Genomic DNA, 17,476 nt, shown 5'->3' on the forward strand with positions numbered 1-17,476 from the left:
TTACAAACCTTCATGGTGATCCAATACAGATGCTTCTTTTTTTCTGTGGCACCGACCTTCAAAAGTGATGATGTGAAAAGCCCCAGATTTTATGACAGCTTAACTCAGAATACATTACAGCTTCTATATTAATATGTATTTGAAGCTCTGCTGTAAACTTTGAATATGAAAAGAAACTCTGTACCTTGTACTCCAATATAAAGTTCGAATATGAAGAGAAAGATGTTCATGGAGGTATAAACAGGCTTTAACAATGTTTATGTGAAATGAAGTTCCCTTTTTATCTTTCCCTACCACACAAATAGGTCTTTCTGGGTGTTCCATGAATTTTGTACTTGTTAAGTGAATATAATTATCAACAATGTAAAGGGCACCAGCGAAGAAATACATTGTCCTGCATGATACAGCCATGTGTAGATATACTGGTCACCTAATAGTTAGGTTTGAAAGCAGGATTCCAAGACAAAATGTGTGTGAGCAACAGCTGTGAGATGCAGGCTGTCTGTAGCCGTAGCAAACTTTGTGATCCATTTCTGTCAACTCAAGCCAAGAAAACAACTCTAACACTGCTCACTGAAGGACATTTGCTGCCCCTGTCCCAGTGGTGAAAAGCTCAAGAGAGTAAAGTGATTCCTCTCCGTAGTCCCCAATGGCCTATGGCCCTTGCCCCTTGGAGGTACTGGTTGACTCCATCTGTTCCAGGCCCTGGACGTCAAGGGCTCCAGGAATGGGCACTCCTCTAACGAAGGAGTGACACTAGTGATTACTGCTATAGCTGTGCAGGCACAGCTCTCCTGCCAGCTTTGGTGGTTCCCCAGAAAAGCAAAGAAAGACACAACAGCCATTCCTGGAAAAAGGTGGACCTCTTTTGGAAACCATCACTTAAGGTTGTCAGCTTTGATGCTGCAGCTGGCAGCATTTTGCTGCCAGGAGGAGGGGAAAAGATGAAGCAGAACGGATGACTAGGAATGATGTTCATGGAAGCATTCAAGGAGGGCATGGTTTGGCCTCCAAATAAATAGGTTTAATTATGTTTGGGTTCTTTCACTGTGTTGCTTAACCTACGCATCTCCTCTGTGTATGTATGTATGTATGTTGCTTTGCTCCCATGTGTTCCATGCTTACACATCCTGTCAAGTATGAACTATGGCTTTGCTTCCATGGGCAATGCAGTGAGACAGCTCAGGCTGAGATAGTGCCCTCACCTCTGCAGGTGACATGAACAGTGCTGGCTTTGTGATACTTCAGCTCTGCTCCTGGCCCATAGCTATGCCAAGTGGGAAAAGAGCACCCAAATCCACAGTCCCCATCACAGAGACAACACAGATGGGATTAGAGGTATGTCTGAATAGCAGGTGGAGAGAGACTTGCAGAGGATGATACTCACTATTCGCCTAGGAATGTCTTTATGAAAGAAAGGCTTTGTCTTTACGGGCACTAGAGGTTTCCCCAGTGCATGTGACTCCAAACATTGGGTGCTCACCTCCTCTGTGCCCTGTGATTAGCTCAGACTTTGACTGCAAAGGCAAGGATAGCTCATGAAGGAGGAGAACCAACTGGGGAGGGAGGAAACCATCTCCTGCCTAGGGTAACTACCACCCTCCTTTGCCTTGCTCCTGTGCGGACGGCACAGGGTACTCGGTTCACCACCTCCTGGTTCAGATAAACGACCCCTCAAAGGATGTGCATTGCTCACAGATTTTGTGCTGTGGACTTTATGTAGCTCACTGGTGGAAATACTGAAGAGCAATGAGACTGTGCAGCAGGTACAGAGAGGAGACTGGAGATCTGTAGGAGGTGAGGTCCATCATTTGGATCATACTGGGTTGTGTCTCAAGCAGATGGGTTTGAAGCAGCACTGGCTGCTTAAATGTGGCACAATCACAGATGCAAAGGAGCATGGGATAATTTGTAAATCCCAACATCATATCATGGAAGACATGTCAGGGTGACTACAAAAGGACCTGGAGATTTCTGTGACGCAGATGTGACTGCTGAACACACTTTCGGGCACTCCTGTCATTTTAGAAATATTATCTGTGACTCTGGGCTAGCCTTCTGGAATAGATGGCCTTAGCTGGCCCCCTTCCCTTTTACAGATGGTGTTCAGTGCATCTCGTTTCTTTGATGTAATAAATGTTGATCTGCCTTTATCAGTTGTGTCTACTGCAATAAATTGAAACTTTCATATTATCCTCCTGTCTGGAACCAATTCTGATGTTTCTATTGTACAGTCACTGTTGGGACATTTCTACATGCTGTTTCAATATTTTCAATAAGGACCTAAGTCCGGCTTGTGCTCAAAACATCCAGTTGGGAGTAGTATAGTTATGGGCAGTGTTGTGCTGAGACTCAGCAAACCAGCTTGGAATATATTACTTCCCATTCACTGCTAACAAGATTGCCTGACTTCTAATTGTTTAAAAACATGGGTGAGCTTACCTGCATCTGCTTACTTGCGAGCATTAGATATGCCTCCAAGTTCATGCAGCACTCTTAGTCTTTATAGAGAGAGAATATTAAAAAAAGTCAACTCAGTTCTTTGGCATTGAATGTGTCTCTTAATCAGAAATTATTAGGAGGGATGAAGGTGAAGATGACTCATGAAATGCAGTACCTTATGCACATTGTAGTATATACAAAGTATGCAAGTTTATGAACAAAACTAATCCCTGTGAGAAGGGATAAATAAAACATACAGTGTCCTTTTCAGTTCAGGCTTAATAGCAAGTTCAACAGTATCTAAGTCTGATTAATACCTTCTGCAAAGAAATGCATTGGTGCTTTGTGTATAACACAATGCAATGAGATGATGTAAGATTCTTATGTCTTTCAAACCTGCCTCCTTTCCCCAATGGGATTCTGATATCTGGGCTATGGAACAAGGACCAGATCCAAAAAAAAGCACTTTGGTGCCTAACACTCAAGAGAAGTAGAATTTAAGTTTCCCAATCCAAAAGCAAACAATCCACACCACTTTCATTTAACTCATCAAATGTCTGACCATTTCCCTGACCTCTCAGACAAGAGCACATATACAACTTATTACACACTTAATGGAACTTACCTCCTCCCAGCTGAGACATAACAGCAGCTCCTTTTCTATTACAATGTAAAATAAACCCTGAAAAGTTTTCAAGGGAACTTCATTAGTCTGCAGAACGGAAGACCATGCCAACCATCAGCTACTCTCTGTTGAGGAGACAGCCATTTCCAGCTGAATGCGACAGTAACCTCTTGCGTTGAGCTAACATCATCACAAGCAGTCACCTCTTTTTAGCAGTAGTTACTTAGGTTCCTAATAATCTGGTTTGTATGTGCCCAGACATACCACCCTCTTGGCTGGACTAAGCTGAGCTCAGCAGCTTGGTGTCTTCTTATGTCTGACTTGTGTGTACATCCCTACAATATTGACTGAAATCATATTAAATTTGATATCCTATCCAGGACAGTGTGAAGCTCACCAAAATGCTGTTGAGGTTTAAGAAAAGCCAAGCTTATCAGCAGCAGGTTTCAGCAAAAAAATGGAGCTGTAACTTTCGTATTTGAGAGGAGGGAGGAAGGTCTTGTTCATACTCTCTTTGTGTTACCTGTTCATGCAAGAAAATCTCCTAGGAAAGAGAGGGTAGTTAGGTCAGAGCCCCGTCATTTGGCATGTTTGGATACCAACAGTAGTTCAGAACCAGTCATTCCTAGTAGTAAAAGGTTATCGTTCCTCCAGTGCTGCTTCCTCATGGCTAGATCTACACTGCCTTTGGTACCAATAATTCACTACACAGGATAACTCTTAGTCAGGTCTGTGGTACAAAGCGCACTAATGGCACCAGCCTTGTTCTTCAGCAGAAAACACATTGTGTTTCACAGCCTCCTGACAGTCTTGGTGCCTTGCCCCCTCCTGCAATGTACGCTATTCCCAACGTATGCCGGCTTTATGAGAGTGCTGTGACCACCCCAGTAGGCTTGAGGCTGGGCTGAGACGCTGCTGCCACGACTCACAGTGAGCCTTGCCGGGCTTGCAACCAGCGGCCTCGCCTCAGAGTCAGTCTGCCAGCCTCAAGGTGGAAGAAGGGTCTTGAATGTCAAGATGGATATTGCAATCTATATTCCAAAGTACTAAGGAAAATCATTTATCAATACCATTTTCTAATGCCAGCGAGAAGTTTTGGCTGATGCATGGAGCTGAAGAGCAGGAAAAGGCTAAGTACCTACCATCTACTGCAGAGAAAGTCTGTAAAAGTTGATTAAAACACATTTTAGAGGACTTTGAAGTTTATAGCATAGTGAAGAAAGCCTCGCTGTACAGTCAGAAGTAATGCTGGAGTATCGTGGCCCAAGATTTAGGCAAACAAAAATGAAAGAGGATAGCACCTGTCAAGCGGCTACTGGTTTTGGAATTCCTGGGGAAATTGTTTAAGGGAGAAAGGGCTGAAACTGCAGAAGGAGTCATGTATTTTCTAGACCTGGAACAACAATGTGTTCATTAACCTTTGGCATTAAAACTGTAAACAATAAAACTGTAAGTAGGGGGCAGGCACCCTGTCACTGTGCCTGAGGCAGCCAAGCGGGTGATGGAGTACAGGCTACGCCATTCCCCAGAGGGAAAGGCGGCCTGTGAACGTTTCTCTTTCTGCAAGCATGGCATTTAGCCAAAGGCTGGCGAGTCTCAATCCAGATGGAAACAGCCGGGACAGAACTAGCAGAGATGACATGTGAGCCAAGCTTTCCTAAACGACACAGAGGAAAGACAGAAAAGATGATTCAAGATTTTTGTGGAGATCAAAAAGCAGAATCCCTGCAGGAAGCAAACCAGAAAAGCCCAACAAGGGGAGCCGGGAGGACCTTCCCAGAAATGCAGGTGGAAAGTGCTTAGAGGTAAAGCTTCTCAGAGGCTCACAGAAAAAGGCATAGGAAATGTGGCAAATCTGTGTACCCAGGGAGAAAATCATAACAAAAATTACCTATCAGAGCTGAAAGGCCAGTGGGGTACAGCAGGACAAGCAGCAAAGAGCTTGTGGGAAAAGCACAGGATTGCTGGGTGGAAAGCAGGGAGTAAACAGCCTTGTCTCAAAGGAGCTTTGGGCCAAGGTGGGTTATGGAGGGTTTGCAGCAACTCGGAAAGCTACTGAGTGGTCTGAAATAAGTCCTGCAGAAAGGACCTGCTTACAAGCATGCAGGGAGCAAGCTCCTAAAGGTATTGCCATTGCTGGCTTTCTCAAGGCAAGATCAAGATTTCCTGTGTTTAAACTCTCCTTGGTGTTTAGTGTGGAGTTCTCCATAAGGAACAGACATTGGCAAATCTGCTGACAGGGCCCTGAGGGTGCTAATAAGCCTTAATTGCCCTTACCAGGCTTCACATGGGGCCACCACCCACACCTGCCCATGGGCCCTGTGGCTTCTATTTAAGTCAGACCTGGGGGCTCAGTTCTTTTCTGAGCTATGCTCTAAATGTACTTATGGCTGGATCCATTTTCTGCTGTCCTGGCTTACAGCCTGGGTTTTCTGGATGTACTCTGGACTTATATTGTAGGTAGCATTGTCTCTAGGCCTGTACTGAGGTCTGACTTTGTAGCGGCTGGCTTTGGCAATGTGGTCAGCACGCCACTAGTAGTTGCCAGTGGTTCCCGTGTGCCGCAGACACACCTCTTCATATGGAAACAGAGAAAGCTGCGCTAGTCTGAAGATGGAAGATACAAGTTGGGCCCATACAGCTGTGCTGGGCCTCCAAGGACAAAAACTGCAACTTTGCACTTCAGTACCTAGACATCCTCTACGCTTTCTAGAATATGTTGCAGGAGAACAGACTGCAGAGCTTCGGACAGGGAGGCATGCCACCCAATGGTAAGTGCATGTAAGGGTCAGAGAGATTACTTTTGTATTAGCCTTAGTGACTATATGGTGGAAAGCCTGGTTCTTTTAAAAACAAAATGTTTTTACCTTAAGTTTTGTATAGAGGCTTAAAGTCTGAGAGCACTGAGAGAAGACAAGAGACTTGTAGTTGCTCTTGAATAGTGCCATATAATCTCAATAAACAGGAGTGCAATAGCAGAGTTAGTCTTTCAGAAAAAAAGCACAGTATGCTGATAGTCAAAGCTCAGTGTGCTTTAAAAGCTGCCACTCCTCCAGGTGCTCTAACTCTGGGAAGGTGGGAGGCAAGTGTGAGCAGTGGGACTCAGATTGTAGCTGGGAAGGTTTATACTCCTTGGTGGTGTGACTCCAGCTTATGCAGGGCTGGAACTGTATAATGCGTGAAAAAACCAGCAGCCTGGAGTAGCGTGTGGTTTTCTGCAGGTGGATTTGCCAGATGGCTTGTCATGCCTGCCCTTGCAAGGGTGTCTGGCTGAACAGTCTGTGCTGCTGCATCGCTGTCCTGGATTTTCCTCTTGCGCAGGTGAAGGCAGGAAGGGGGAAGGCTTTCTGGAAGTGTTCCTCCTCTGCGGGTTCAGCTGCTGCAGTGTTTGCTCCCCGAGCCTGCTGCCCTGTGCAAAGCCCTCTTAGTGTTAACTCTATGCTTCCCTTGTTTGCCCTCTTGACAACATGAATATCCGCACTTGCTGCAGCTCACCTGAGCAGCTGCAGCAGCCTGCACTTAATACAGCAACAAGAGAACTTTCAGTGCTGCTTTGTGACTGCTGCTACAAGCAGCTCAGGGTCCTTTCCCTGACTGTCTTTGCCTACATCACCCAGGGGAAAAATATTCCAAATGAATATAAGGTAAAGGATTTGATGAACTCCCATTAAACATGCAGGATCTCTATTGTAATTAAATATTAGACTATGATGAGTGTGTAATGATGACTGTGGCACTTTGCCCAGTCAGAATGCAGCTTCGTTGTCACAAGCATTTCTGTTCTTAAACTTAAATACATGTGAGATGTCTTGTCATGTTCCATCACTGGGTCAGGCCTAATTGACTCTGGAGAATAGTACTGGGCGCATGAAGTTGAAGGGTAGTGTCATGCTTACAGACTGATCCCAACAGTGGTACCTTTCACTGCAGTTTATGCTCAATGCATTCCATGTTTCCTTTTTTCTTATCTTCTCCTTGAGGGTTTTGGTAATTCTGCTTCATCCAATTCCCTCTTCCTGAGGTGAGACAGGCAGCTGCAATTCTGCTGCTCTTGGTGTTCATCTGTCCTTGCCCCTGTCTCCAGGGGACCCATTAAGAGCTAATAAATTTTTCCTGACTCTGGACTTGGTAAAACAACAGAGGCAGCTCAGGATGTCTGGAAGGAGGGTCCTGCTATCCTATGCTAGGCACAGCTGCTATCTTCTTTCTTCCTTGGAGTTGCTCTCCTTGGACAGGCAGACTATCGGCTGCAGAGACCTGCTGTCTTGCTCACATTGGTAGCACCCCACTGTGGACCCAGTTGTTTGCCACTTAATGTCTCCAATTCTGACAAGACTAGACTGTCTTTTGTGGGTGTAGTGGTTTTTAGGGCAAAATTATGACTAGTGTAGCACATGTCCATATGATCTTCTTTCATTGAATCTTTTGAAGGAGTTCTTTCCAGTTTCTAGGTTTGAATGCTTTAGGAACATACAACTGAAAAAACAAGCTCCAGGTAATAGTATCGTAAATGTGCCATAACCTGATGCACTTCCAGAGATTACTCTTGTTTCTTGGGTCTATCTGTAATGTTCAGGCAATCTCTGTAAGAATGCCTGTAATCCTTTAATCCTATATCCCAAAAGAATCCTATTAAGCATAATGGGAAGTTCAAAAAGAGCACAGCAGGAAAATATTAAGCAAGGCAGCATTCAGTCTGAATTATTATGAATTTTGGTTAATCTCACTTGTGCACAATTTGCCCTTCTCACTTGAATCTGTCACATTTGTAAACATAGCCTTTGTAGATTTTAGTCAGTTTTAATTGAAAGCCAAAGACAGTAAAGTAGATTTCATACATTTTTAAAGATGTTCTGTAAAGAAATTGATTTTGTTTAATGACATTTTTGTATTTCTTATGATAATGTAGCAAATATGAAACCCTGGTTTAGAAAAAGCCATTGTATGGAGTGGACTGAAAGAATAGCATGCCATCAGAATGACCTGTTTTCAGAAATCACTCTGCAATTTGTCAGAATGAGAGATTTAACTAACCGAGGCCCAATTTTAAAATAACTACGTAAATGGAATAATTTCAATCTCTTTTGAGGACAGGTAAAGTAAACTTCAGAGCATGCTACAAGGATCTGATGTCCTCCCAGCCACCTAAAATAAATTACCTTTAGTCTCAATGGTAAAATCATGTAAATCAGCACAGTTTGTACAGCAATCAATCAACAGTTCCCTATTGCCAAGTGAAGTGGTGTTTTTCTGCCACTGATGCATGGCTGATTGGCAAAAGCCAGGCTTTAAAGCAAGGGGGAAGATTAGGATCAGTTGAAACAACTGTTACCTACTTTGACTCTGAAAATAAGTTAAAATCCTTTTTAGGACTACAGGTACTTGATTGCTGTCCTTGGATATAGGGGAGCTTTTCTTCTAGGCTTCAGACTGACCTAGACTTTCCTGCAATGTCTTCCTCTCCTCGGCTGGTATGAGACATAGATGACTGTTCTCAGGTGGTATCTGTTTGAAAGACTATGCTGAACACTAGTCCAAAGTGAGATTATTCTCTAAGAACAGGCCAAGTTTGGGGCTGTTTGGAGATAAAGGAAATACTTGATATTAGATTGGAGACCTTGGAATGCAGGAAATAACAGCTGCAGGTGTGTATCAGGTGAAAGACATCAGATATTAGATGGGTATTTGGGGAAGGAGAGAATTGGCTTTAACATCCATTAAAGCACCCAGAGTAATTTTTCTTAAAGGTAAAGCAAATAAATATAGGATGATGATAAATTTGCACCCTGTAAAACATCATACTTCATTCGTTCTTACCTGAGCATTAGACTATCCAGCAAAACCACAAGTTTGAATGTGTGGGCCATAGCACAGCACACTTGAAAGAGACAATTAAGAGTCGGTGATCCCCAAACCCATTATCACATGGTTGGTTGCTGGCTTCGAGATCGGACAGTGGTCTTGCATTTCCATGCATTGGTCTCTTTGATGCTTGTACAAAATGTCTTTACACAAAATGGAAGTTTCAGGGTATGGCAGGCTTCATGCTGAGACTTGCACATTGCTTTTTCCACTGATTAAGGCACTTTCCTTGAGGATTTTTCAGTTCTTAAAAGGAGGGGAAAAACAAACCAACAAGCACAAAATCTTGCCCCTTTCTGGTGGGGAGCAAGATGAACCAGAAATAACAGGCAGGAGAGTAAATGATAGCTTTTTCCAGCTGCTGGTCTCTCACGTGGTTGCAGTGTGAAGTGGTAGAATAGGCACCTGGCCTGAGACCTTGGACTTGTGTTAGACTACATGATAAACAACTTCTCAACTACATGATAAACAACTTCTCAGCTACACATAGAGCAAGAGATGCTTTGGGACTTGAATTTGAAATAGTAATTTGAATGGGTTTCCTTACATACTGGGTGTGGCTGGGATGGAGTTAATTTTCTTTATAGCAGTTCATACGGTGCTGTGTTTCAGATTTGTGAACAAAACAATGCTGATAACACTGTTCTAGGTATTGCCAAACAGTGTTTGCACAGCATCAAGGCCTTCTCTACTTCTCACTCTGCCCCGCTGCCTCCCCCAGTGAAGATATGACCATATTGCTCTCTACAACTAGCTGAAAGGAGGTTGTAGTGAGGTGGGGGTTGGTCTCTTCTCCCTAGTAATTAGTGATAAGATGAGAGGAAACGGCCTCAAGCTGCGCCAGGGCAGATTTAGGTTGGATATTAGGAAAAACTTCTTCACTGAAAGGGTAGTCAGGCACTGGAACAGGCTGCCCAGGGAAGTGGTTGAGTCTCCATCCCTGGAGGTATTTAAAAGACAGGTAGATGTGGTGCTTAGGGACATGGTTTAGTGGTGGACTTGGCAGTGCTAGGTTAATGGTTGGACTTGATGATCTTAAGGGTCTTTTCCAACCTTAATGATTCTATGATTCTATGATATTGGGAGTGGGCAAGAGGCTGGGAGGGGACACAACCAGGCAGATGACCCAAACTGACCAAAGAGCCTCTCCATGGTCTGTAATGTCATGCTCAGTAACAAAATAGAGAGGAAGGGAGGTTAGGGAAGGTAGTATCTTTTGCTCAGAGACTGAGTGGACATCAGTCTGTCCATGGGAGGTGGTGAGTGAGTGCCTTTGCATCTCGTTTTATGTTTGTTCTTTCACTTCTCCTTTGCTTATTAAACTATTTTTATCTTGACCTATGAGTTTTCTTTCTCCTTTTTTTCTTCCCCTGTCCACTGGGAGTGGGGGAGGGAATGGAGTTAGGAGTGGTGTGGTGCTTAGCTGCATACTGGGGTTAACCCCCAACACCTTACCTTGTTTCCTATGTCTTTTTGACTCTTTTCATAAACATGTTTTCTCTCTTTGTTTTTAAATTAATACCCTAACCTAGCTAGAGGTGAGGATTATTACAAAATACCTGACCAACAGGAAACTCGTCTGCACATCTGTGACAAATTGAAACATGCGATAACTCTTCAGGCCTAGAACAGAGTAGTTGATGCTGTGAACAGCACGTTGCAGTGTAGTTAATGACTTTCATAAGTATTTACTGGACCTTCCTAATCTGGTGCAGTTACTACAAAGAAGCCTCAGTCTTTCTGTGATACCTTAATGGACAGCAGATTTTGAAAGGGGTATACTTCCTCTAACTATAAAACAATAGTATGTTATAAACCTCTGCATAACCTCATCTTTACTCTGAATAGGATTTTTGAGTGGTCCGGTGCTCTCAGTATCAACACATTAGGGCCACAAATCTCCTGTGATTCCCTGTAAGAGTGAAAAATGCTGTGTGGCTTATGTGCAATAACCCCTACAGGAGTCTATGCAAAGCTTATCTATTCAGCATGAAGCCATGCAGAACTTACAAACTTCCCAGGAGTACATGAAGGGTTTGCTTCTGTTAAAAAGCCTGTAAAATTTCTAGTGTCTCCTAGGGTTATAAAATGCGTTGAAGTCCTGTGGAGTGTGAGGCTCTACCACAGGTTCCAGGCATGGCAGATCTGATTGGAGACCCTATTCTCATTAGTTCTTTTCTCACCTTTCTGTTGATCAGAACAGCTATATCCCAATCACTGCTTCCATTTCTGGGCCCACTGGTACCCACAAACTGTAGCATCTTGGGTTAAAAAAAATAAACAAAACTGGATCAGCTGTTTAGAATTTTCACTATAATCTTCCTAAGTATTCAAAGGCCTTAGTCTGAGTTGTTATGTAATAGAAACAATTGTCTAGTCAAATCTGAGCCATGGCACTGCAAAAAAAAAAACAATAAAGGTACTCTACAGTCATGGAGTTGATCAGATACTTTGTGCTGTCCCATGCATAAACAGTTAAATGGTGGAGCTTACTACTAATAAAAGATCGTACATCTTGTACATTCCAGAGTCCATATGTAGATAGGTGAAAGCCTTTGAAAATAGTTTCAGAAGCCAGAGCTGCTGTTTATGGTACCCAAAGACAGCCTGAGTAACTTCAACAGGTAACTAGCTAGATTTAAGCCCAGACTCTTGTTAAACAGTAAAGGCAATGGGTTTGGGACCTCTTTATTCTTATTTATGCATTGTATTTATAAATTTGTAATGGAAATAGAGGAGGTCAGACTTTATATTGCAGTATGATGACACTAACCAAATAAAATTGTGAGATTGGCAATTAGTATGTAAGAACAGTTATTGGAGAAACAATTAGATATAAAGTATGCTATGGCAGATCCCCATTTATAGAATGTCTTGCTTAATTGCTTTGTCTCGAGTATTGACAACTTTGCTGGTGCTATTTCTGAGGGAAAAAAAAATCTGATAAATGAGATTTATACAGCAAGATTAAACTAAAACTGGCTTTATTCATATAAGCATATATATGTCCTCATGCAGATTTGGTTTTGAATGGTGTGAATGAATAGCAGAAAGGATTGCACCTAATTATTTCATGTTCAAGGTGATTCTTACAGCTCAAGAAAAAGTACAGACTAGTTTAAATGACAGGCTCCTTTTTATTGTGAAAAGTAGAAAGCTCAAATTCTGGTGGCTTAGAAAAAGTATATTTTTGTATGTGTAAAATAGATTATTTCTATATGGGGGCAAAAAAGAAAAGGGTAGAGCCCAATACTGTTTTGATCACTTATAGCTGGTGTGGTTTGTTTTATTTTTTCTTTGAAGTGTTTGCAATATGCTTTAGTCATGTTGAGGTATTTCAGTTTTGACGTCTTTTGATTTCTTATTTCGTTGTAGCACCTTATTTTAAAGCCCAGATTCTAGAGTAACAAGATTAGTCTTCTGCACTACAAGAGTGAGCTAAGAATGATTGAAGACAATCCTGGGATAGTTTGAAAGTGCTTTCTAGTTATGTCTTGGACAGCATTGCAAGTTGGAAGTATTTCTCCATAAGAGTAGGGCTACAATAACATGGCATTCCTTTAGAGTTAGTGCAGGTATCTCTACAGAGTGCAGCACTGCTGTGTTGACAGATTTATTCACAGCTTCGAACACACTTCATCTGAACTTGTTGATGCCTCTTTTTATGTTCCTGTGCAAACTAATCTTTAATGCTCAAAGGAGCAGGAGGCAAAAATGCCTGCATTTGTGGCCAGGCTATTCCTGCAAGTAGATGCAAATAGCAGCCTTAGTGTGGTGTGAGTAATACAGCTGTGCTGCATGTTTTTGATACCTGCAGTGGCAGTGTGACTTGTGTGTGCACAGAAGTCATGAGGCACCTGCGATTATCTGCACCATGTATGATGCCCTATATAATCACTGGCTGTCGCTATACCCAAAGCCCCCTTGATTGAGATTAGGGACCTACATGTTGTACGAGAGGCTGCCTCGCACCCTTTGGTTATAGAACAGAGGGAGCTTCACCGAGAGAACCTGACATACTCTCCATTTGATGGTATTTTCTTCAAAGTTATTCAACTTGATCATGGATCAGCACAGCTGGGCCCAAGACTGTTTAGGGGGTTTTTTTTCCAGGTTCTTGGTAAAAACAGCCTTTGTGTTGTGAGGACTCTTGAACAGTTATCCATCACAATTTTAGAGCAGCTTACTTGGGAGGTGATGGATGTGACATAGTTAGTCTTTTCATATCTGGTAAACCTAGTTCTCCTAGCTCCCTTGCTGGGGTGCACTGGGGTAAATGAAATTTGTGCTCATGTCGCTCTTATGTAATTAGAAGCCAAATCTTTAAGAGCTTTGGACGATGCACATTGCAGTGAGACTACCGCACCTTCTCTCTGAAAGGCTCTGGAAGAGTGGGCTTGCACAGAATTTCCTGACAGGCATAATTATACATAATGTCATTCGTGCTGTTTACAGAACATAGCATGGGGTGATAGTTATTGCTTTTGAGAAGTGTGCAATCTTTTCTGAAGTCATTTTTAAATATGATTCATATGAGAAATTGGCATTTGTGGGCTTTGTAGCTAGACTTCTTATCCCTAGGAGTCCTTCATTTGGTTGCATTTTAAAAAAACATATTTTTAGACAGTAGTAGGAAAGGATGGTGAAGGGAAAATAAATAGTAACAAGTTTGTTTCTGAGAATAACAGTGAGCCCAGGGAAGGGGTTTTTTCCTTTATCTGAACCATTGTGGTTTTACATTGACAACTGCACTACTTTCTCTGGCTACTTCCATTTAGCACAGAGGGGAGTTCTAGGCTTGCAGTATCTTAACTTCTCCTGTGACACCCCTGACAACCTGGTCACCCTCGCATGAATGCTTTGCTATCAGTCATCTCTTGTCTGTTTTGCCTCTCATCTTTCCATGCTCAGAAAAGGCATTGGATAAGATATACTGAAGTACATAGGAGTCTTTTAGTGAAGATCTAGGGCCTGTAAGGGTTTTCCATGTGGTCAGATCTGTGAGCCCACTGCTTATGCTAATTCTATGAAATGGAATCAGAGTATTCTCATATGAATCTGTCTCAGAAGACTTAAACTAACAAATTTCCTTGCTATTCCAGTAAAACTATACATTGTCCAGAACAAAAACATGATCTTCAACAGGATCCAATACTTCACAAAAACTCCCATTTGAAAACTCATCCATATTTCATTCTTCTAACTAATTCCAGGCATTTTATCCAATATGAGGTGTATACCATTTGGCTAAAACAATCTAAACACACTAGGAAACTTGTGTAATAAGATTCAAAATGAGATCTTATGAAAGAAGAATCATAAAATATAAAGTCTAGGTTGGAGGACATCTATAGACATTGTGCAGTCCAACCATCTCTTAAAAGCAGGGTCATGGATTATTTAATCCAGAGCCCCAACAAGCTGTGTCCTAAATATTTGCAGGGAGGGAGACCCCACTTCTCTGGGCAGCCTGTTACCAGATGTAATTGTGTTCAGTGAAGAACTTTCTTCGGAACTGCTTCAGAGGCAAATTGTAATACTAGCTTTACAAAATCTGCGTGTGAACTGATTTTACACACTCATTTCCTCATAGACTTCACTGATTCACATTGCCATATGTGACACACAAAATCACCAAAACACATGTTGTAAATGTTATAGCCAAGATAATTTGTGTTACAGAGGGAACAAGGGATGCCAGCTGTCCAGTCTCAACTCATTGCTGTGGTTCTTGTCTGATATAAAACTAATTTTTTGAACGAAGCTTTCCTATTTTTAGGAGGCAGCATTTATTAGAGGATGGTCCTTTGCTTAAGGATCTTGCTTGCTTGGGCCTTCGTGAATTCTGGACAATGAGGAGTAGCTTTGCCTGATTTTTTTTTTCCCTTGTCTGGTAGAAATATGTCTGTTCCTGAGGGACTAGCACGAAAAGGAATGGCATATGAGATGCTGCAGCCTTGTTGCTGTCCTCTTGCTATTACGATGCAGGATCTTCTGCTGATGACACATCTCTGCTGTGGTCTTATCAGAGTACAGCTCTTCTGGTCTTCATATTACTAACATTCCTCAATCTTACTCCTGAGAGCAGTGTCTTGGGAATGGTGTTCTCGTTATCAAAACAGGCTGTTCTTTTAACCTTCGTCATGCTGTTTCTTCTGTTGCTTGTAAACACACATGCACTGCTATTCATATTTCATTTGTACAAATCTTAATATTTCCATCACAAATCTCTACAATTCAAACTTGCCCCAAGAATGTGCCATGAGCATATTACACACCCATGTTTCTTTGACTCATACATGTATATATTAATAATAATGTTCATCAGCAGAAGACAACAGTGCCAATGATTTACTGCCACTCTTGTTTGGAACTGTCCACAATCCTCTGGAAAACGTATTCAAATATCCTTGTTTCTATTAGAGGAAATCAATTAAACATGACTAGAGGGAAAAGTATTCTAATCCATACCTGCAATTACTGTCTAATTAGGAGAAGACATTTTCTTTCCACTAAGCTATTTCTAACATAAGAAGCTATGGTAGAATTAGTCATGTCAAGATATTTTTATTTATCTTCCTTAATCCCATAGTGCTATGCAACTGCTGCTGATTCTGTCACTTTGACATATAATGCCTTTCAAAATTTGCCTAAGTATAGTAATTATTTCTAACTCCTCTTCTGACAATTGATTAGAACAGGTTCTGAGGATAAAACAATGTTTTTAATTAGTTTGAACATTAGTTTGAATTCATAATGCTTGAAAATAGGAAGTGCTACTTGCTGTTATTAAACCAAGGAAGTCATCAAAAATGTCATTGGCTCAAAGTGAGGAAATTATCAAAGTGTAGGAGGTAGGTTGCTGCTTGCCACCTTGAGGAACAGGCTAAGCAAGAGGACTATAATTTTGAGTCTCCTCAAAAAAAGTACAATGTGGCCTTTCAGCACAGCTAAATAAAAGAAATAAAATCTTATCTGTCACACTGGCAAATAGAACTTGTTTATTATTTTCCTTTTATAGAAAACACTATTAGCAAGCCAATTACATTAATCTACTGAAGTATGACACTGAATAAAAATCTTTTTTTAACTACTTCACACAAAGGACCATATTCTGCTGAAAAATTGTTTGTATCTAGACCAACCTTCCACAGGAGCCAGTGGGTGTCTGTTGAATAAGTACTTTAATACATAGGCTGGGGTATTCTGAATTGAAGTGCAAAGACACTTCACATCTAATACTAGTTAGCAGACTGGATGGCTTTTAGATAGTTTCATTGGTGAGGGAGGAAACTGAAGGCATGAATGCTTCTCTAATAAATCATTGTATGTCATCTCTCTTCTGTAACTACCTTGTGCAAATTCCAGCTGTAAAATACCTGCTTACACAGCTCAGTCAGCTTTATATACATGCTGAAGTGTTTCCCCTTGCTTCCACTGTTTCTGATGCAGGTCAGAATCCTTGTCCTTGTACAAGTGTCAAATCCGCATTGCTGATACACTGAATTACTTGCTCCCCATTTTTAAGACTCTAAGAGGGCTTAAGTGGAGTTCAGATTTTTCTGTGCCTTGCCTAAAGAAATCCTCAGGCTTCTTCTTTAAATTAGCAAGTTAATGTAGAGGGAAGGAATCCAGCATCCAGCAGTTTTCTGGGCTGAATGCTTTGTGGTTCATCCCTCAATGGAGTTACAGCTAACTGAGTGTGCAGAGCCAGCTTCATCTCATCTCCATATAAACTGGTGTTGCTTCAAAAACACTTTGTCTTCATACCTAATAAGGGCAATGAATTAATTTCTGATCCTCTGTTTTTGGAGAAGAATCCAAGCTGCCCCTGAAATGTCAATGTAGTGGGTCAGTGTGTTGACCAGTGGGTCAACAGAAATGTAAGAGCCAATTATTCCTGCTGGAGCTCAGCTTCAAAAAAAAAAAAAAAAAAAAAAAAAAAAAAACCACAAAAAAAAAAAACCACAACAATGGGGAGCTCCTGGCACACCTGAAGCTTCCAGTATAAACCTTAAAAGAGAGCAGCAGCATCTCCTCCCTCCTTATACTTCCCACCTCTCACCACATTGCCTATAGAGAAAGTTTGAAGTGGGTTTTGTTAACTCAGTAGGTTACTGGGCTTTCTTTCCTGTGTTTTTCCAAGGCTTCTGTGCCTGAATTGGCTTGTACAGGAAAGTAGGAGAGGCTTTTTTCTGAGCAGAACAATCGGGAGTCTCCTGAAGACAGACTTTATAAAGCTGGGGAAGGCTGGGTAACCCAACCTTGTTCTACCTTCATCTCTGCTGCAGGTATATTTCATATGAGGAGCATCTAAGCTCCTAGGGACTCCATCTGCAGCTCATTGTCTTCTCTCTCCCTTCAACCTCAGCACAGGTTTTGAGGACCATGACTTTGACCTGAAGTTATGACTGCTCATCTCCATCCACTGAAGAGAAAACCGACAGGCGTTACCTTGTAGCAGAGCTGTAATAAAACTTACCTTGAATACACTACCCAGGACTTTACTTGCTGCTGCTTACTGAAGGCTCACAAGCAGGTTGTCTC

Source organism: Nipponia nippon, unplaced genomic scaffold (assembly GCF_047370975.1).
Source record: "Nipponia nippon isolate SJK-2023a ecotype South Korea unplaced genomic scaffold, ASM4737097v1 scaffold_1, whole genome shotgun sequence".
NCBI classification, from domain to species: Eukaryota; Metazoa; Chordata; class Aves; order Pelecaniformes; family Threskiornithidae; genus Nipponia; species Nipponia nippon.